Consider the following 21841-nt stretch of genomic DNA (forward strand, 5'->3'; position numbering starts at 1 on the left):
ATTTCTTAGTACCTGTAAATATAACTTGAAATTAAGAAGGGAATGTTAGGAAGATTACATGAAGGTAGCAGAAGGCAAGGTGGGAATTGACTTATAGGCCAGTGAAGATTATGTCCTCTCATGCATGCTTTGGAAGGAGGGGTTTGAAAGCATAGTCAGGTACTGTACTAAAAGGAGGGGTACAAAGGAGGACATTTAAAAGATGTGCTAGCTGAGATGCACAGAAAATATGGACAGGGCCTGCTTAAGGTAAAGATAAGCCTTTGAGTAAATAAATTACCATACACACCTGAGTTCTGAAGACCACAATGAACTATCCAGTTAAGAATTCATAATCAGATCACCCTGTGAGGGCCTGACCTCTGGTGGTGCAGTGGATAAAGCATAGACCTGGAATGCTGAGGTTGCCGGTTCGAAACCTGCACTTGTCTGGTCAAGGCACATATGGGAGTTGATGCTTCCTGCTCCTCCCTCCTTTCTCTCTCTCTCTCTCTCTCTCTCTCTCTCTCTCTTCTCTCTAAAATGAATAAATAAATAAAATTAAAAAAAAAGATCACCCTGTGAAGTTATCATCCATAGAATCTCTTTTTTCCATTCACATTCTCCTTACATAGAACCCAAAGTTAGTACAAATCATTGTATGTTTATATTGAACCTATTAAACATAACCATCATTTTATTGATAGAAAGGGAACATGAAATTATATTTATTAGTGATCATTGCTCGTTGTGTGATGATATTCAAATTAGAACCTATTTGGAAGCATTTATCTCCGAATTACAAAGACCAGGATGCATTCTGTAAGATTGCTTTCAATAGAGTGCTCAATTTCATATTCCAGTAAACTTACCATTTAAGTGTGTTTCAGTCGAATGATAAAAGATTATCTATTTGTATACATTTTAATATCTTACTAAATTAGCAAATCTGCTGTACAGTTTTAAGAATAAAGTGCACACTCTCTTTTTCTGTTGTATTCTGGGTCTTCTGGGAGGTCAAAGCTTGTTCATTGGCACCGCAGAGTGAGCAAAGGGGCAGAGGAAGGAGTGAAGAAAACAGTGCATTTAGTACACTTTAAAAATGGGTAACTAGCCTGACCTGTGGTGGTGCAGTGGATAAAGCATCAACCTGGAAATGCTGAGGTCACAGGTTCGAAACCCTGGGCTTGCCTGGTCAAGGCACATATGGGAGTTGATGCTTCCTGCTCCTCCCCCCTTCTCTCTCTCTGTCTCTGTCTCCTCTCTCTCCCTCTCTGTCTCTCTCTCCTCTCTAAAAATAAATAAATAAATAAAAATGGGTAACTAGATGGTTATATGGTAACTTTACATCATAGTCTTTCATTTTATAATGCACGGTTTATGTGCGTTTTGAATTTTTAAGAGAGAGTAGTAAAGAAAGGAGGGGGGAAATATAGCCCGCAAAAAAATCTATAGATCCTTTTGTTTATCATAATTGTTTGACTACCGCTTAGTCACTTTTCTCAACAGATTAAACCATTTGTGGATCATTAAAGATACTATCGCTACTATAAATGCCAACAAGACAGAGATTTGGATTATGGTTAGAAAGTTAATTTACTAAGTTTCTTTTTGGTAATATTTTTCATATTATGAGAAAATGGTTATTTTAGTAACACATTAACCCACTCATATATTTGACCTTTTATGCACTAATTGTGATTTATTTCAATTATGTGTTTGGCATTTAAAAGTAAAAATCTAGCACTTCAACTTTACACAGAAAAATATTTATAAAAAGATTGGCATGTATTTCAGAATCTATATTTTTAATCTGTGTTAACAACAACATACTATTAAGCTTGTAGTACATGCCAGGAACTGAAATTTCAGAGAGGCAACTTCAGTGTACTTTAAATAAGGTGTTTAAATTCTTATAATTACTGAGTGACATATATTTTTACTGAAGTCTTTATAGCTATAAAGTCTAGGCTCTTTCTACAGTGTAAATCTGAATAATTTATATATAAACAGCATACTATTATTGATTATATTAAATATTATTTAAAATAATATACACATTTAAAAGTCATTTAAATAGATACATAACTTACGTGAAATAGATACCATCAGGGAGTGAAACTTAGAATAGAAATCGCCTGTGTAAGTAATTGAAGCTTTAGTAATGAATGAGTTAGCAGAGATGAAATACATAAACCCAAGTGTTAATATGTCACGTGTACTAATTAAGAAGATGAAATACAGCCAGCAATGGAGTAGGTTCATGGAACTGAATACCTGAAAGTGTGAAGTCAACCAGCTCAAGAGAGGCAGTTTTCTAGAGAAGAAAGTGGTGCTGGTAATAAGTGCAAACTGTTTCAGGTAGGTTAGAAAATTGAAGACTGAGAGAATCCTTTTTTCAATTTTCCCCTAGGTTTCAAAGATAACACTCTAGCTTGTTAAAGTGACTTAAAAACTGTGAAGGCATTCACACATATTGCTATAAATTAGTGTTAGGAGATCCATTCTATGTTTGTATAAGCAAGTGGAGATTACAGCACCAGAATTGGTAGGGATATTATGTAGATCTAGTCAACTGCTATGTAATCTTTTTTACATTTAGTTCATTTTATAGACTTGGTCACAGATAAGATACAGGCTAGGTATAAATTAGTTTAAACAATATTTATTGAATGCCTACTATGTCTCAAATACTTAAAAATGCATATTGGTGAATAAGACAAAAATATTATTGCTCTAAAGAAGCTGCAATTAGAGTGGAGGAAAATTTAATACAGAAGTAAATATGTAAACTGGACAATTTTGCATTTAGAATAGTGCTGTTGTATTGTAAAAAAATAGGAGGAACAAAGCAAATACCCAGATACCAAGTAGTTAACTTAAAAAATATAACTTAATGAATGTTTCTATGAAATCCTTATTTCTTTGACTTGTAATTTACTTTACAGTGTCTTTTGATAAGTGTCATTTGTCTTATTTTAATTCTAATATAATATGTCAACATTAAAAAATAATTCTTTTATATGATTTAAAGAAATATTTATATATTCTAAAATATTTTTATTAAACCTTTCTCATTTCTTATAATCTATTTTTCACTTCTCTATGACCCATTCAAAATTGATTTAGAGTGTAAATTTTAATTTTTGTGTAAGTAAACACTTTCCAAATAATATTAATTAAATAAACCATACTTTTTTAACAGAACTCAGAACCCATTTTTATCCATTAACATCTCTCTTTTCCACTCTCCATTTTTATTAGTTGATTTAGTATCTCTATGCAAATAGTATACTCTCTTGATTAATATGAAATAGTAATAACTTTTTTTTTTGCAGGAGAAAATCTTTTCATATTGTTATTCCCCCTTAAGGTCTGGAATATTCTTGATCTTTTGTTCTGCTGCATATGTTCTGGGGATAATTAACTTTGAAATTTATGAAACAAAATGCAAAACATCATGAACAACTTGGGTAATCTTAAAAAGGCAAAGTTTTTTTTTTTTTTTTTTTTTAACAGAGACAGAGAGAGAGTCAGAGAGAGGGATAGACAGACAGGAATGGAGAGAGATGAGAAACATCAATCATTAGTTTTTTGTGATGACACCTTAGCTGTTCATTGATTGCTTTCTCATATGTGCCTTGACCGTAGGCCTTCAGCAGACTGAGAAACCCCTTGCTGGAGCCAGTGACCTTGAGCTCAAGTTGGTGAGCTTTGCTCAAACCAGATGAGCCTGCGCTCAAGCTGGCGACCTCGGGGTCTCGAAGCTGGGTCCTCCGCATCCCAGTCTGATGCTCTATCCACTGCATCACCACCTGGTCAGGCAAAAGGCAAAGTAAATTTAATATTAGAATTTATTTATGTGATTCATCATAGCAACAATTTAAAATAAAAAAAGATTCCGTTTTATTTTATATGTTTTCTCTTTTCTTTGGATTACTTTAGGTTTTCTTTGCTACACATGTAGCTTTTGCATAAATTATGCAGTTTTTATATTTATGATATAATGTCAACCAGTTTTTACTTATTACAACATTGGTTTCAATTTTTCTGAAAAAAAGTCTTTCTTCTCGTTTTCCTAGAGTTCCTTTGCTTTGATCGTAGTACTCTTCTGCTTTTAAGATTAAAATTGAAGTCAAGTGTTCTGAAATAATTAAAACTAGCTTGCTTCATTTCAAGATCATTGATGAAATTTTAGATAAAAAGAGTCCTGAACTTAAAACTTGAATTCGTTTAATAAAAATTGCTTTTCTAGATTGGCCACCTGATCTTTGTATTTAAGCAATTTAAATTCTCAGATCCTTTATATATATTTTTTTTTCTGAAAAATGGAGCTAGTGGTACCAATGATAACAATAAGAATAGTGGAAAAGACTGGGAGGATGCCTGCCACGGATTAGATATGAGGAAACTATTGTTTAACTAATAATACAATAATTATTTCCAGCATTATGGTAGTTTAACATTAAAGACCCTTCCCATTTTCTTTTTTTTTTTTTTTTTTTGTATTTTTCTGAAGCTGGAAATGGGGAGAGACAGTCAGACAGACTCCCGCATGCGCCCGACTGGGATCCACCCGGCACGCCCACCAGGGGCAACGCCCTGCCCACCAGGAGGCGATGCTCTGCCCCTCCGGGGCATCGCTATGCCACGACCAGAGCCACTCTAGCACCTGGGGCAGAGGCCAAGGAGCCATCCCCAGCGCCCTGGCCATCCCTGCTCCAATGGAGCCTTGGCTGCGGGAGGGGAAGAGAGAGACAGAGAGGAAGGAGGGGTTGGGGGTGGAGAAGCAAATGGGCGCTTCTCCTATGTGCTCTGGCCGGGAATCAAACCCGGGTCCCCCGCACGCCAGGCCGACACTCCACCGCTGAGTCAACCGGCCAGGGCCACCTTCCCATTTTCTAAACACTGTTTTGTGAATTAATTTATTTATATCTATGAAACCTTATGCAATAGAGCAAAAGAACATAATATCATACTTTATAACTAGAGTCTTGACCCAGTCTTTCTGGGTTCAAATATTGGCTCTGCAACTTAATACTTGTATAAGTATTGGAAATCTGTTTAACATCTCTGTGCCTCCCTGTACTTATATGTAAAATGCTGTTGATAGAGTTGATAAGAGGGCTAACATAAACATTAAGAGCAATGCCTGCAATATAATGTGTTGTACGTTTTCAAAAGATGTATTATCTCCCTTTTACAGATGAAAAAAACTAAGGTACAGAAAGACAAAATAAATTGTTCATAGTCCTTACAGCTTTTATGTTGAATGTTTCATTCTTCTATCGTACCTTAAGACTATCCACGTATACTCATGCCTTACAAAGTGAGGAGCCTAAGTTTTAGAGATATTATTTACAGTTTACAAAATACATGCAATCATCATGGCTAATAAACTATGAAAATCTGATAATATGACTAGCAAACCATGGAAACATTATACACATGTATTTTTGTCAGTGTGCAAAATATTTTGTGTCATTTCAATAAATAGAACAAATATGATAACAGCATCCTAAACAATTCATTTCAAATTACTTTCAAATATTTACAAATCTAGCCTAAAGAATTACCTTGAAACTTAAACATTTTTAACAACTCTATTTATCTGACTCTCCTCCAACATTATATACTCCAATGACTCGCTAAAGGAAGGTTATTGAAAACAAAGATTTCTTAGTGAAGTGGAGACAGGGTTTGGAAAATAGAAACTGGAATATAAAGTTTTTATTTAATATATGCAATCTGTAAAAAAAGAAGATAAAAGTAAAGCTATTACGAGGGGGAGGGGAATGAAAGGAAGGGGGAGGGGGAAGGATGTAAAGAGAGACAAATATAAGTTGACGGAATATGATTTGACTTTGGGTGATGCGTATAGAACATAATCAATATTTCAAAAGCTATAGAAATATTTAGCTAAAACCTACATACTCTTATGGATCAAGGTCACCCTGTTAAAGTTAATTTTCAAAATAAAATTAAAAAACAAGAAAAGTAAAAAAGAAACAAACAAGAAAAGAGTATCTGAGGAATTAACAAGTAAAAATGGAAAATGGACCCTTATATGAGAACCAGTTATATTTAACAGAGTGGACGTACTCTTTCTGTTGCATATAGAACATATAGATTTAGATAAGCAAGCATAAAGTATTTTTTGTTTGTTTGTTTTTTTGTATTTTTCTGAAGTTGGGAACAGGAGGCAGTCAGACAGACTACCGCATGCACCTGACCAGGATCCACCCCGGCATGCCCACCAGGGGGCGATGCTCTGCCGATCTGGGGCGTTGCTCTGTTGCAACCAGAGCCATTCTAGTGCCTGAGGCAGAGGCCACAGAGCCATTCTCAGCGCTGGGCCAACCTTGCTCCAATGGAGCCTTGGCTGCGGGAGGGGAAGAGAGAGACAGAGAGAAAGGAGAGGGGGAGGGGTGGAGAAGCAGATGGGCGCTTCTCCTGTGTGCCCTGGCTGGGAATCGAACCTGGGACTCCTGCACACCAGGCCAATGCTCACCACTGAGCAACCGGCCAGGGCCAGCATAAAGTTTTTGAATGAGGTGAAGGAGAGAAAGAAATAAGGGAGTTCACTTTTATTTTTTGGCTTGTAATTATATATTTCTTTATTGGTAAGTTATGAGGAAATTAAAAGCAAATGCTTTAGAAAGATATTGCAATTATCTTAGAACATCAAACTACTTAAATTTATTTAGCTATAATTATTGTATAGTGTCCATTTAAAAAAGATTAACATTAATAATAGAATAATATTCTGACTCACTTCACATGAGGAGCCTCTTAACACTTCTCCTTATTTTTCTCTAAGCTCTTGATTTAACAGTGTAAACAAGGTTTAAGTACAAACCTAAAGGACAGCTTCATCTTACAGTCATTTCCCTTTCTGCTGCAGGCTTCCATTTTAGCTTTATTCATTACAGCCCTGAAGCTCCTGCTTTCTAAATGTGTAGGTTAGAGAAAGTACCTTGGAGCTCACCTGCTCAAGATTAATAATATCACTCCAAGAAGATTAGAGCTATTACTCTTTCTGACCTGATCCAAATGGTACAAATGGGATTTTAAGGATGATGTCTGTTCAGAGATCCAACAGAGTAATGAGGTGCAGGGAATAGCTACCCTAAGGAATCAGGAAAGATAGACTGTTGGGGTTGTACAGATGATAAACCATTAGCTTTTGCTATTATCCAAAGAAAAGATTATGACTATAAATAAATTCATCCAGGCCTTTTATACAATGGACAGGCAGACCAATGGATGGACACAGGAACATAACTATTACTTAAAACGAAAGCCTTAGGCTAAGTTCTTATCTCAGTAGCAGAATTATAGGTAATACCAGATGGAAAATGAGTGTGTGTGTCTGAGAGAAAGAGAGAGAGAGAGAGAGGGAGAGAGAGAAAGAGAGAGATAGAAATACATTTAACTTAAAATTTAAATTTAATTTAGAAATATCAGTTTGGAATTGTTTTAGAAATTTAATTTAGAAATATCAATTTAGAATGTTTTAAAATTTATTTCACAGAATCTACCTGCTTTACCCTAGTTTTAACTATCATGGTCTGACAATGAAGACTAGGATTTTTCACCTGTCCAATTAAAAATACTTTGTGATTGACTCAAAAACGCATTAAAAAATGTGTAGACCTATTTGATTTGGAGAACAATTACTGAGATTATACACACATGCACTCACATACACATATTATTTATTCCCTCCATAATGGCTTTCACATATTAAATTTTTAACAATAATAATATTGATAATAAATCAATAGTTGCTAATACTTACACATGCCATATGTTTGTCATGTACTTAATATGCAGTAATCCATTTTATCCTCACAACTAAACAGTTATTGTTAAATGCCCATATTAATGATAGGGGAATTGAGTAATTTACTTATCCCTCCCCTATAAACAATTTAACTTATACATAAAGTGGGAGTTATATGGTATACAGAGTAATTCGTTCTACTAGAGTCAGGTAAAGTTCTCTCTTAATAGAAGTTGGTAGTTCATACTGAATTAAGGTAGGCTCTAATTCTAAGTGTTGTCTGTATCAAAAGAATAGAGGACACATAGATATAGACAAACACAGAAAGAAGGGGGTCATGTGACAGTTGAGGCTGAGATCAGATGCAGCTGCAAGCCAAAGAGTACCACAGATTGCCAGCAACCATTAAAGCATAGCTAGAGATGAGAAAGAATACTTCCTAGACCCTACAAAGGGAGCACAGTCCTGCCACACCCTGACTTCACAAATCTGCCCACCAGAACCGGGAGAGAATACATTTTTATTTAAAATGTTTTATTGTTTTTAAAGAGAAGAGTTTAGAGAAAAGGGGAAAGCAGCAGGGGTAGGTAAGCATCAACTTATAGTAGTTGCTTCTTGTATGCACCTTGACCAGGCAAACCTGAGGTTTTGAAACAGTGACCTCAGCATTCTAGGTCCACACTTTATCCACTGCATCACCACAGGTCAGTCTAGAGCAGGGGTCTCAAACTCAACTCAGCATGTGGGCCGCAGAGCAAGATCACAGCCTTTCGGCGGGCTGCACTAGGTCTACAAAAGGCAACTGTTACGCAACACTTTTCTCACTGCAGTTGAAAACAAAAAAAATCAGTACAACAAGCACAATCGTACATGCAGTTTATTCAGTGTCACAAAACGACCAGAAACTGTAGTTCGCATCACAACTGCTGTTAACTAAGCTAATATCTAGCTAGGATGCTAGAGAAATGAAAAATACAAGTAGGCCCCTAGGCTTACTTAATTTTATCCAAAAAATTTTGAACTTCGTGGATTAGTCTGCGGGCCGCATGTGGCCCGCGGGCCGCGAGTTTGAGACCCCTGGTCTAGAGAATACATTTTTATAGTCTTAAGTCATTGAGTTTATATAATATAATACAGAAGCCCTAGGAAACTGATACAGTAATATTAATTACATCTACAAAGTCTCTTTTGCCATGGAATAACACATTCATATACATGGCACCTGGGGCTAAATTCTACCTGTCACACTTTGTCCCCGAACTCCCAGGATCCACCTCTCTCTCAAATGCAAAGTATATTTACTTCTTCTCAAGGACCCAAAAGGTCACATTACAATATTAACTAAAAACCTGAAATTTTCTCCTAATCTGATCCACCCATAACTCCCAAGTATCAAAACTCAGCTCACAGGTTCCAAAGCTCATCCTTTAAGGCAGTGAACCGAACCCCTGGGCCGCGGACCGGTACCGATCCATGGGCCATTTGGTACAGGTCCACAGAGAAAGAATAAATAACTTACATTATTTCCGTTTTATTTATATTTAAGTCTGAACGATGTATTATTTTTAAAAACTGACCAGATTCCCTCTGTTACATCCGTCTAAGACTCACTCTTGATGCTTGTCTTGGTCACGTGATACATTTATCCGTCCCACTCTAAAGACCGGTCCGTGAAAATATTTTCTGACATTAAACCGGTCCGTGGCCCAAAAAAGGTTGGGGACCACTGCTCTAAGGAATAAAATTCAGGTGCAGATGAGATCACATTTCTTGCCATCTGTAGGATTGTGAAGCTAGCAAACAAGTTATCTACTCACAATACTCTTAACATACAGTGGTAAAACAAGCACAAGAACAGAATTATTGACATTCAAGTTCAATATGAGGAGGGATACTAGGAAAAAGGAGTCACCCGCCCAAAGTCATCTTGAAATTCTTCCAGGCTAAACTCATAAAATAACAGGAATGTCCTTCCCTGGCTATCTTTGCACCCTCTTGCCTCTAAAATCAATTGTTCTGGACTCTTGGTTCCACCAACTTAAGCATGTTTCCCTTTTCATGAAAGACAGCCCCTGCCCTGGCTGGATGTCTCAGTGGTAGAACATCAACCTGGTGTATGGATGTCCCTGGTTTGATTCCTAGTCAGGGCACACAGAAGTGACCATCTACATCTCTGCTTCTCCCCCTCCCCCTTCTCTCTCTCTCTCTCTCTCTCTCTCTCTTCTCCTCTCTCACCCATGGCTTGATTGGTTCAAGCATTGTCTCAAGCACTGAGGTTGGCTCCATGGAGCCTCCACCTTAGGCACTAAAAATATCTGGGTTATGAGTATGGCCCTAGATGCGCAGAGCATCAACCACAGGTGAGGGTTGCCAGGTGGATCCTGGTCAGGGCACATGTGAGAGTCTGTCTCTCTATCTCCCCTCATCTCATTTGGAAAAGAAGGAAAAAAAATGGTAGCTTCTATTTGTAGCTGAGGAGTCTTATCACAGTGACTTCTGTCAGTAGAAATTTGGAACAACTAGTAACCTTCTCTATTTTCATAATCTTGTTGTCCCATCCCTTTCAGTTAAGCTAGCAGAGTTTCTGCTAATATAAAATTCTCAAGAAACCTATGGATATTGAATGGATTTAACAGGGGAACACTCCATCAGAAAAAAGCTCTTCCACAGATCTCTCTAAAAGAAACCCTTCTCTACTTTAGGCTTCTGCTTGAATGGGTGAGGGATAAATTTCTTAATGTGAAAAGAGCCTTTGATTTGATTGAGGTTCTCTGTGATTCATACCTTCACCTTTCCTGTGACTGAGTCCTGATCTATTGAACTTTCTGCTATGTTAGCAAAACATCCTACAGCCTCACCTTCAGCTTCTCCCTCCCACTTTTGTTACACTTACTGAAACAATCTCTTAATTTTAGGCTAATTTGCCATCTGGATTGGCTGAAAATTCTCCAAATCATTAAGTTCCGGTTCATTTTTGATTAACAGTTCTTCACTCAAATCATGCTCCCTCTCCCATGTTATTAAGAACAGTATCTTCAACATTTTGAAAATCTTTTGACTTAGATATTCATACTTACTACTTACAGGTTCTGCTTCCCATGTAACTCCAGGACACAATATTGCTAAGCATTCTAAAACTGTGTAACGAGGATCCCATTTCCTGCCATTTCCAGTAGAATGCCTCTCACGTACTTTGGAGCCCTCACTTAGCAGCACTAGCAGCAAATACGTTTCTTCTCAGGGTGGGTTCAGTGTAATCTAAGCTTGGACTACTGTGCTTCTCAAAACTGTCCCACCACTGTCCCACTACCCCTTTCCACTGCCACTCTGTATTTTTAGATATTTGTTATAGCAGCAACTGTATCATTTCAATATAGATGGCTATCTCACATGTAGGATTACTTCCTGAGGAGTAAGCATTCCATTAAGAATTTCTTGATAGAAAGATTAGCGAAATTTTTGTGGGAACTTGAATCTACCATTATGTTTACTCTTAAAAATATATAGTTTTATGAAGAGTAGGCTGCCTAAGAGAAACTGATTTCAAATTATTTTAAAAATCATTTTATGTTAATTTATTTGAATCAAGGTTGACATTTTAAAATACCTCTTTACTAAAGCAGGCTGGATGGTACCTGTATTTGGCAATGTTTCACTAAATTATTGCAGTGATTATGAATGAAATCACATATCTTAAAACAAAAGCATTGATTGAGAGTTGTATGTAATTTAGATTAGATTTTCCTCAATTGTTTAAAGTTAGTGAATATCTGTTCATGTAGATTTGTTGTTTCTTATTTTATTGAAATTTAAGACAAGATCTCAAAAAATAATCTTAAATAACAAATTAATCATTTAGATTTTGTATTCAAAGTAAATGAAACAAGACAAAAACAACAAAAATTTAAGGATTGTATAGAGATGATAGAAAAAAGAATAAATGATATCCAAAGAAATCATGAGAAAATATGATATTATTTAACCATTCTGCTTTCAATATGGAGAAACTAAAATATATGACTTTTGTTCGAATGACAGTTTAATGGCATTTCATTTTCCAGAAAAATATGAGTTCGGGAAACGAAGCCTGAAATCAAGCATTTATGAAAGTTCACTGGGAGGCTTATTCAAAAAGTTAAAGGATAAAATCCTTGATATTCTCTAATGGAGGCTCTTGAGAAAGTTACTTTTATGTTTGAAGATTTAAAACTTTGAAGCAGTATTTCTTTTTTTTTTTTTTTTTGGCTCCCCGTCGAGGAATCGAACCCCAGTCTCCTGAGTGATAGGCGGGGATTGAAGCAGTATTTCTTAAAATTACCTCAGCTAAAAGTCAGCTACACCTTATATGTGTAGATTTGTTACTTTAAGCATTAAAACCAGAATTAAATTGGCCAATATCATTTGAAAACCTTAGATTTCAAAAGTTTTAATGGGTTTAAATAAATTTACTTTCTATCAAATGCGATTTTAAGATGTCACAAAATAAGTAATTATTTTTTTATTTTTAAAAAATATTTTTTAAAACTTCAAAAAGAAAAAAGAAAACTAGTTAGAAATAGTAATTTGCAACATATCTCACAGAGATTCCCAAATAAATGAGATAAATCTAACAAAAATGAGAAAATAATAATGTGTACAATATAATCAAACCACTATATATGGCCTACATAAATGTGTATGTTCACTTATATAATAAAATTTTACATATATGTTGTGTATTATAAAATAGATCAGTATTAACTACATTAAAATGTAGCAAATTATCTATATAATTTTATATATAATATAGCTATTAGAATGATTAATATGACATATTAATGTGTATATGTTTATTTATTTATGCTCTATTTATAAATTGTGGGTATATAAATTATGATATAACATGATACATATATGACAATATGGTTATTATATAACATGATATATATATGACATGGTATATTTTTAATAAGTTTTTTTAGCATATTCTGTTCTGTGTAAACATCAGCAAATCTTAATATACCATTTTTTTAGTGAGAGAGAGAGAAGGACAGGGAAAAATAGACAAAAAAGGAACTTAATAAACATTTTCATGCTGCTTAAAATTATATTGTCATATAAATGTAGTTTATTTTGTTTATTATTACTAGTATATTGAAAACTCTATATAGCTATCCTGAATTACTTGAAGTTTCATTTCCTGTATGTAAGTACTACTATACTGGCTAGAAATATGACATTTCAGTATATCAGAAATTGTTTATGAAAATAAAATTATAAAGTATGGCTATGTATTTTTAGTAGAACAACTGTCATTTTAAAATAAATATTAGTGTATTTACAATTAACCCACACTATGCTATTTATGAAGATTAATCCAGTAAAAAAGAAATATATAATCCTGCTTTTTTGGAAAGAAATTTTCATAGGAAATAAAAATTCTAAATAAATATATATACAATTAATTCTGTTTTTTAAGCAAGAGAGACAGGGACAGAAAGAGACAGACAAACAGGAAGGGAGAGAGATGAGAAGCATCAGTTCTTTGTTGAGGCACCTTAGTTGTTCATTGGCTGCTTTGTCATATGTGCTTTGATGAGGGGGAGCTATAGCAGAGCAAGTGACCCCTTGCTCAAGCCAGCTACCTTGGGTTCAAACTAGTGAGTTGGCACTCAAGCTGGCAACTTCAGGGATTCGAACCTGGGTCTTCTGCATCCCAGTCTGACACTCTATCCACTGCACCACCACCTGGTCAGGCTGTACAATTAAATATTTAAAATAATAATTGTGGCGAACACTAATAGAGGGCTAGGCTGTTATATAAGAAGAGGGCTATCCAGACAAAAATTTTAATGGAAGAAAAATTTAAGTAAGTTATTTAAGGTCAGCTTTGAATTAATTAATTAGTAGTTCAGTCTGATATAACTATAAGGAAGAAAGAATATTCTAATAGAAGGAATGGCTTTTAGCAAGGATTCAAAACCAAAAGTAGCATAGTTATTAAAGGTTACCAGAGGGAAAGAAAGGTCAGGGGAGGTAGTAAAAGGTAAGGGAGTTAATTATATGGTGATGAGAGATTTAACTTTGGGTGGTAAATACACAATGCAATAAAATATAGCATAGTCTTTTAAAGGACAAAGGCTAATTGATCAGAAAGACGAAAGTAAAGGAAAAATAGTACTATATGAATGTTATAAAGTTGGCAATATCTAGATTCTATAGCAGGGGTCCCCAAACTACGGCCCGCGGGCCACATGCGGCTCCCTGAGGCCATTTATCCGGCCCCTGCCGCACTTCCGGAAGAGGCACTTCTTTCATTGGTGGTCAGTGAGAGGAGCATAGTTCCCATTGAAATACAGGTCAGTTTGTTGATTGAAATATACTTGTTGGAGTGACGTCACGGAAATGGCGCCATGAGAAGCGCGTCCGACAGCTCTTCCCTAAATCACAACAAATTTATCAACTAGAAACAGAAAAATTTATCCTCGGAGCATTCCGGAGTTCCACACAAACTGAAAGCAAAAGGACTGTTATCACTTGAATCTGAGAGACGAGGGTGTGGAGGAAGTTACCTCAGCGACGCTCATTCAAGCCGCCAGGGAGTGCGCCCGCGGTGAGTCAGCCCATATACTTGGGAACCGCAAGCCACCGCGAGCGGCCGACCGCGAGCCACCGCGAGCCCGCGAGCCGCCGCGAACCCCCGCGAACCGCCACTGCGAGCTGCCGCGAGCCCCCGCGAACCGCCACCGCGAGCGGCCGCCACGAGCCGCCGCGCGCGCCTGGTCCGGTTGAGCACCGCTGACGTTCCCAGCGGCCCGCACACTGCGAGTGGGGGTCGCCGGCCACCGGTGCCCTGAGCGCCCCATTCGCGCGCGTGCCTTGGGCATTCCACGCGCCCAGGGCGCCCTACTGACCCGCACACCCAGGGGGCTCCATTATCCTGCGCCTGGTGCGGTCCAGCCGCCAGCGGCGGGGCGAGCGGGAGAGGCTTGGGAGATTCTCTCCGTGGGCGGGGCACCTCACCCAGCCATTCAAGCTAACAATCAAGCGTTGGGGGAGGGGTGCGCGCAGGCAGCCTAAAATACCTTCGGAAACACAGCTGCGACCCAATCACTGAAATTAGCTTAACCCATAAAATCTGCGCACCCTCGGTTCTAATTGATAAGATCTCTCTCAGTTCAGCGATCCAAGACAAGAGGCGTGATATTTTTTAGTGCCTCTCCATAAAGGGGCGGGGGCAACTTCTGATTGATAGAGCCTCCATATTCAGGGATAAACGCTAACAAGAAGGACTTGGCAGATAATAAGGTCTATACTACACTAGTCGTAAGCAGAGACTAGTGCCTCTTCTTCCCTGCAAAAACAGGCTACAAAGTGTGGAAAGCCTGGGTTGAGAGGTCCAACTAAATGATAGGCGCTGAACAGTCACCTTGACAACAATTGACTCCCACCCCCGCCTGATTACACTGGAGGCCCTGACTCTCAGAGCCTTTCCCAAAGCCTTGCACTGAGTGGGGATAGAGTGGGGATTTCCCAGCTCTTTGAGCTTCTTACTCCCCAGGCAGAAGCAGTTGCAGCCTTATAGCTGGATCACCAGGCTGCTAATTCAGAAAGGGGGGACTAGGAGAGAGAATCCAGGAAAGCAAACTCTCTCATCGTTGGACCCTGCAAACGCCAACAAGCCTTTACTTCCAGCAAGACTAAAGCCAATTATATGACATTGCCATAGAATCCCATCAACTGCAAATCCCTAACTAAGAATGACACAGGGGCAGAGCCTGGGGTACAGAGTCACCGACTAGGAAGAGGGAGAGAAAAGAAAAAGGAAGAAGTTAACCTCTCAAAATCAAGAAAAACCCACAGACTTTACAACTTGATCCACTAATTTTTTTTTTGTTGTTGTTGTTGTTGCTTGTTTCTTGTATCTTTTTGCCTTTATTTCCTCCACCTCGGTCCTTCTATTCTCTGCCCATCTTATGCTTCCCCTTTCTTGAACTACACTACCCATGAGTGTTGCATTTTATTTTTCTTCTTCATCCTCACCCTCCTTTAAGGTAATACTCCAAAACACTTAACTCTCACTCTCTCCTCTTTTGTTTTTTTTGTTTGTTTGTTTGTCTTGCTTTATTTTGTTTTTTTCTCCTCCTATTTTATTTCTTCCTTCGTTTTTCTCTTTTTCTTATTTTTTCCTTTCTATTCGTTTTTTCTTTTCTCATTTTACTTTCCTCCCATATAATCCTCAATCACGAACAAATTAGTTAATTTGGGACTCAAGGCTTTTTTTTGGTTTTATTTCTCTTTTTTGCTTTTGTTTTTATTTTTTTTTCTCTTGTTTGTTTATTTTTGTGGCATTTTGGGTCCTCCCAACCCAAGGTCTCCATTGTATTTAGTCTTCGCTCCACTTAATACAACAGATTTTTACTTATTATTTTTATTTTTTCTTCTTTATTATTCTTTTTTGGTCCTTTTTTCTGATTCCCTCTTATCCCTCTCATTATATCTCTTAGTTGACCATCACTTACAAGCAAATCATCTTATGCTTGTCTAAGATTTTCTTCCTTTTTTTTTTTTTTGCATTTAGTAGGTCCCTACTCCCTTTTTTTGCCCCTTGAACTCTTCACCCCAAATCAGGCCCTCCATTATAGGCACGATATTTCCCTGAGGAGGGGAGAGGAGGGAAAGAGAAGAGAGAAAAAAGGGGGAAATAATAAATTATTACTGTTTTTTTCTGTGGGGTGTTTTACCCTTTTTTTTTTTTCTTTTTACTCTTTATTAATTCTAATTAGTGCTATCAATAAGACCACCCTCAGATGCCAATAAGAAAGAGGAAATCGAATATTATGGATACAAAAGAAAGAGAGGTAACACAAATAGATGTGGAAAAATCTATGGAGAAAAGACTTAACATATTGGAAGCCTTGGAGCTAAATGACAGAGAATTTAAACTAGAAATCTTAAAAATACTCAGAGATATACAAGAAAACACAGAAAGGCAATATAGGGAGATCAGAAAACAACTCAATGAACACAAAGAATATATTACCAAGGAAATTGAAACTATAAAAACAAATCAAACAGAAATGAAAAACTCAATTCACGAGCTGAAAAACGAGGTAACAAGCTTAGCTAACAGAACAGCCCAGATTGAAGATAGGATTAGTGAAATAGAAGACAAACAACTTGAGGCACAACAGAGAGAAGAAGAAAGAGACTCAAAAATAATACAAAATGAGAAAGCCCTACAGGAATTGTCTGACTCCATCAGAAAGAATAACATAAGAATAATAGGTATATCAGAGGGAGAAGAGAAAGAAAATGGAATGGAGAATATACTCAAACAAATAATAGACGAGAACTTCCCAAGCCTGTGGAAGGAACTAAAGCCTCAAATTCAAGAAGCAAACAGAACACCAAGTTTTCTTAACCCCAACAAACCCACTCCAAGGCACATCATAATGAAGATGACACAAACCAATGACAAAGAAAAAATTCTCAAGGCAGCCAGGGAAATGAAGAGTACAACATATAAAGGAAGGCCTATTAGATTATCATCAGATTTCTCAGCAGAAACTCTACAAGCTAGAAGAGAGTGGACCCCAATATTTAAAGCCCTGAAAGAGAGGAACTTTCAGCCAAGAATACTATACCCATCAAAGCTATCCTTCAAGTATGAAGGAGATATAAAAACATTCACAAATACAGAAAACATGAGAGAATTTATCAACAGAAAGCCCCCACTCCAGGAAATACTAAGGGGGGTTTTCCAACCAGATTCAAAGAACAAAAGAAAACAACACCACAAGTAACAGCTCCACCAAGAACACAATAAAACCAAACTTAAACTGTGACAACAAAGGAAAAAAAGGGGGGAGAGGATGGAGATTAACAGTAGCAAAGGATGATGAAGTGCAGAAATACTTATAAGATAGGGTACTACAATGAATATGGTAGGTACCCTTTTCATTACTTAATGGTAACCACCCTTAAAAAAATCACCACAAAAACACTTGACTTAAAAAAGGTAGCAACAGAGGAAAGAAGTATGAAACACAAACAAACAAAAACAAATGATAGAAAAACAAAAGAGAAGAATCAAACTAGATACAAAACTAACAGAAAGCAATTTATAAAATGGCAGTAGGGAACCCACAAGTGTCAATAATTACACTAAATGTAAATGGATTAAACTTACCAATAAAAAGACACAGAGTAGCAGAATGGATTAAAAAAGAAAATCCAACTATATGCTGCCTACAAGAAACACATCTAAGCAACAAGGATAAAAACAAATTCAAAGTGAAAGGCTGGAAAACAATACTCCAAGCAAACAACACCCAAAAAAAAGCAGGCGTAGCAATACTCATATCTAATAATGCTGACTACAAGACAGAAAAAGTACTCAGAGACAAAAATGGTCATTTCATAATGATTAAGGGGAAGTTGAATCAAGAAGACATAACAATCCTTAATATATATGCACCAAACCAAGGAGCACCAAAATATATAAGACAGCTACTTATTGACCTTAAAACAAAAACTAACAAAAATACAATCATACTTGGAGACCTCAATACACCGCTGACGGCTCTAGATCGGTCATCCAAACAGAGAATCAATAAAGATATAGTAGCCTTAAACGAAATACTAGAACACCTGGATATGATAGACATCTACAGGACACTTCATCCCAAAGCGACAGAGTATACATTTTTCTCTAGTGTACATGGAACATTCTCAAGAATTGACCATATGTTAGGCCACAAAGACAATATCAGCAAATTTAGAAAAATTGAAATTGTACCAAGCATATTTTCTGATCATAAAGCCTTGAAACTAGAATTCAACTGCAAAAAAGAGGGGGAAAAACCCACAAAAATGTGGAAACTAAACAACATACTTCTAAAAAATGAATGGGTCAAAGAAGAAATAAGTGCAGAAATCAAAAGATATATACAGACAAATGAAAATGAAAATACGACATATCAGAATCTCTGGGATGCAGCAAAAGCAGTAATAAGAGGAAAGTTCATATCACTTCAGGCCTATATGAACAAACAAGAGAGAGCCGAAGTAAACCACTTAACTTCACACCTTAAGGAACTAGAAAAAGAAGAACAAAGACAACCCAAAACCAGCCGAAGAAAGGAGATAATAAAAATCAGAGCAGAAATAAATGAAATAGAGAACAGAAAAACTACAGAAAAAATCAATAAAACAAGGAGCTGGTTCTTTGAAAAGATCAACAAAATTGACAAACCCTTGGCAAGACTCACCAAGGAAAAAAGACACAGGACTCAAATAAATAAAATCCAAAATGAAAGAGGAGAGATCACCACAGCCATCATAGAAATACAAAGAATTATTGTAGAATACTATGAAAAATTATATGCCACCAAATACAACAACCTAGAAGAAATGGATAAATTCCTAGAACAATACAACCTTCCTAGACTGAGTCATGAAGAAGCAGAAAGCCTAAACAGACCAATCAGCAGGGAGGAAATAGAAAAAACTATTAAAAATCTCCCCAAAAATAAAAGTCCAGGCCCAGACGGTTATACTAGTGAATTCTATCAAACATTCAAAGAAGACTTGGTTCCTATTCTACTCAAAGTCTTCCAAAAAATTGAAGAAGAAGCAATACTTCCAAACACGTTTTATGAGGCCAACATAACCCTCATACCAAAACCTGGCAAGGATGGCACAAAGAAAGAAAACTACAGACCAATATCTCTAATGAATACAGATGCTAAAATACTAAACAAAATACTGGCAAACCGAATACAACAACATATTAAAAAAATAATACATCATGATCAAGTGGGATTCATCCCAGAATCTCAAGGATGGTTCAACATACGCAAAACGGTTAACGTAATACACCATATCAACAAAACAAAGAACAAAAACCACATGATCTTATCAATAGATGCAGAAAAGGCATTCGATAAAATACAACACAATTTTATGTTTAAGACTCTCAACAAAATGGGTATAGAAGGAAAATATCTCAACATGATAAAGGCCATATATGATAAACCATCAGCCAACATCCTATTAAACGGCATAAAACTGAGGACTTTCTACCTTAAATCAGGAACAAGACAGGGTTGTCCACTCTCTCCACTCTTATTCAACGTGGTGCTAGAAGTTCTGGCCAGAGCAATCAGACAAGACAAAGAAATAAAAGGCATCCATATCGGAAAAGAAGAAGTAAAGCTATCACTTTTTGCTGATGATATGATCCTATACATCGAAAACCCGAAGGACTCCACAAAAAGATTATTAGAAACAATAAACCAATACAGTAAGGTCACAGGATACAAAATTAACATGCAAAAGTCCATAGCCTTTCTATATGCCAACAATGAAATATTAGAAAATGAACTCAAAAAAATAATCCCCTTCACGATTGCAACAAAAAAAATAAAATACCTAGGAATAAACATAACAAAGAACGTAAAGGACCTATATAATGAAAATTACAAAGCATTGTGAAGGGAAATCGAAAAAGATACAATGAGATGGAAAAATATTCCTTGTTCTTGGATAGGAAGAATAAATATAATCAAAATGGCCATATTACCCAAAGCAATATACAAATTTAATGCAATTCCCATCAAAATCTCTATGAGATTTTTTAAAGAAATGGAACAAAAAATCATCAGATTTATATGGAACTATAAAAAACCCCGAATAGCCAAAACAATCCTAAGGAAAAAGAATGAAGCTGGGGGCATTACAATACCTGACTTTAAACTATATTATAGGGCCACGATAATCAAAACAGCATGGTATTGGCAAAAAAATAGACACTCAGACCAATGGAACAGAATAGAAAGCCCAGAAATAAAACCACATATATATGGTCAAATAATCTTTGATAAAGGGGCCAACAACACACAATGGAGAAAAGAAAGCCTCTTCAACAAATGGTGTTGGGAAAACTGGAAAGCCACATGCAAAAGAATGAAACTCGACTACAGCCTGTCCCCGTGTACTAAAATTAATTCAAAATGGATCAAAGACCTAAATATAAGACCTGAAACAATAAAGTACATAGAAGAAGACATAGGTACTAAAATCATGGACCTGGGTTTTAAAGAACATTTTATGAACTTGACTCCAATGGCAAAAGAAGTGAAGGCAAAGATAAATGAATGGGACTACATCAGAATTAAAAGATTTTGCTCAGCAAGAGAAACTGATATCAAAATAAACAGACAGCCAACTATATGGGAACTGATATTTTCAAACGACAGCTCAGATAAGGGCCTAATATCCAAAATTTACAAAGAACTCATAAAACTCAACAACAAACAAACAAGCAATCCAATAAAAAAATGGGAAGAGGACATGAACAGACACTTCTCCCAGGAAGAGATACAAATGGCCAACAGATATATGAAAAGATGCTCAGCTTCATTAGTTATTAGAGAAATGCAAATCAAAACTACAATGAGATACCACCTCACCCCTGTTACATTAGCTATTATCAACAAGACGGGTAATAGCAAATGTTGGAGAGGCTGTGGAGAAAAAGGAACCCTCATTCACTGTTGGTGGGACTGTAAAGTAGTACAACCATTATGGAGGAAAGTATGGTGGTTCCTCAAAAAACTGCAAATAGAACTACCTTATGACCCAGCAATCCCTCTACTGGGTATATACCCCAAAACCTCAGAAACTTTGATACGTGAAGACACATGTAGCCCCATGTTCATTGCAGCACTGTTCACAGTGGCCAAGACATGGAAACAACCAAAAAGCCCTTCAATAGAAGACTGGATAAAGAAGATGTGGCACATATACACTATGGAATACTACTCAGCCATAAGAAATGATGACATCAGATCATTTACAGCAAAATGGTGGGATCTTGATAACAGTATAAGGAGTGAAATAAGCAAATCAGAAAAAAACAAGAACTACATGATTCCATGCATTGGTGGAACATAAAAATGAGACTAAGAGACATGGACAAGAGTGTGGTGGTTACCAAGGGTGGGGGGGGGGAGGACATGGGAAGGAGGGAGGGAGAGAGTTAGGGGGAGGGGGAGGGGCACAGAGAACTAGATAGAGGGTGACGGAGGACAA

Source organism: Saccopteryx bilineata, chromosome 11, assembly GCF_036850765.1.
Source record: "Saccopteryx bilineata isolate mSacBil1 chromosome 11, mSacBil1_pri_phased_curated, whole genome shotgun sequence".
Classification (NCBI taxonomy): domain Eukaryota; kingdom Metazoa; phylum Chordata; class Mammalia; order Chiroptera; family Emballonuridae; genus Saccopteryx; species Saccopteryx bilineata.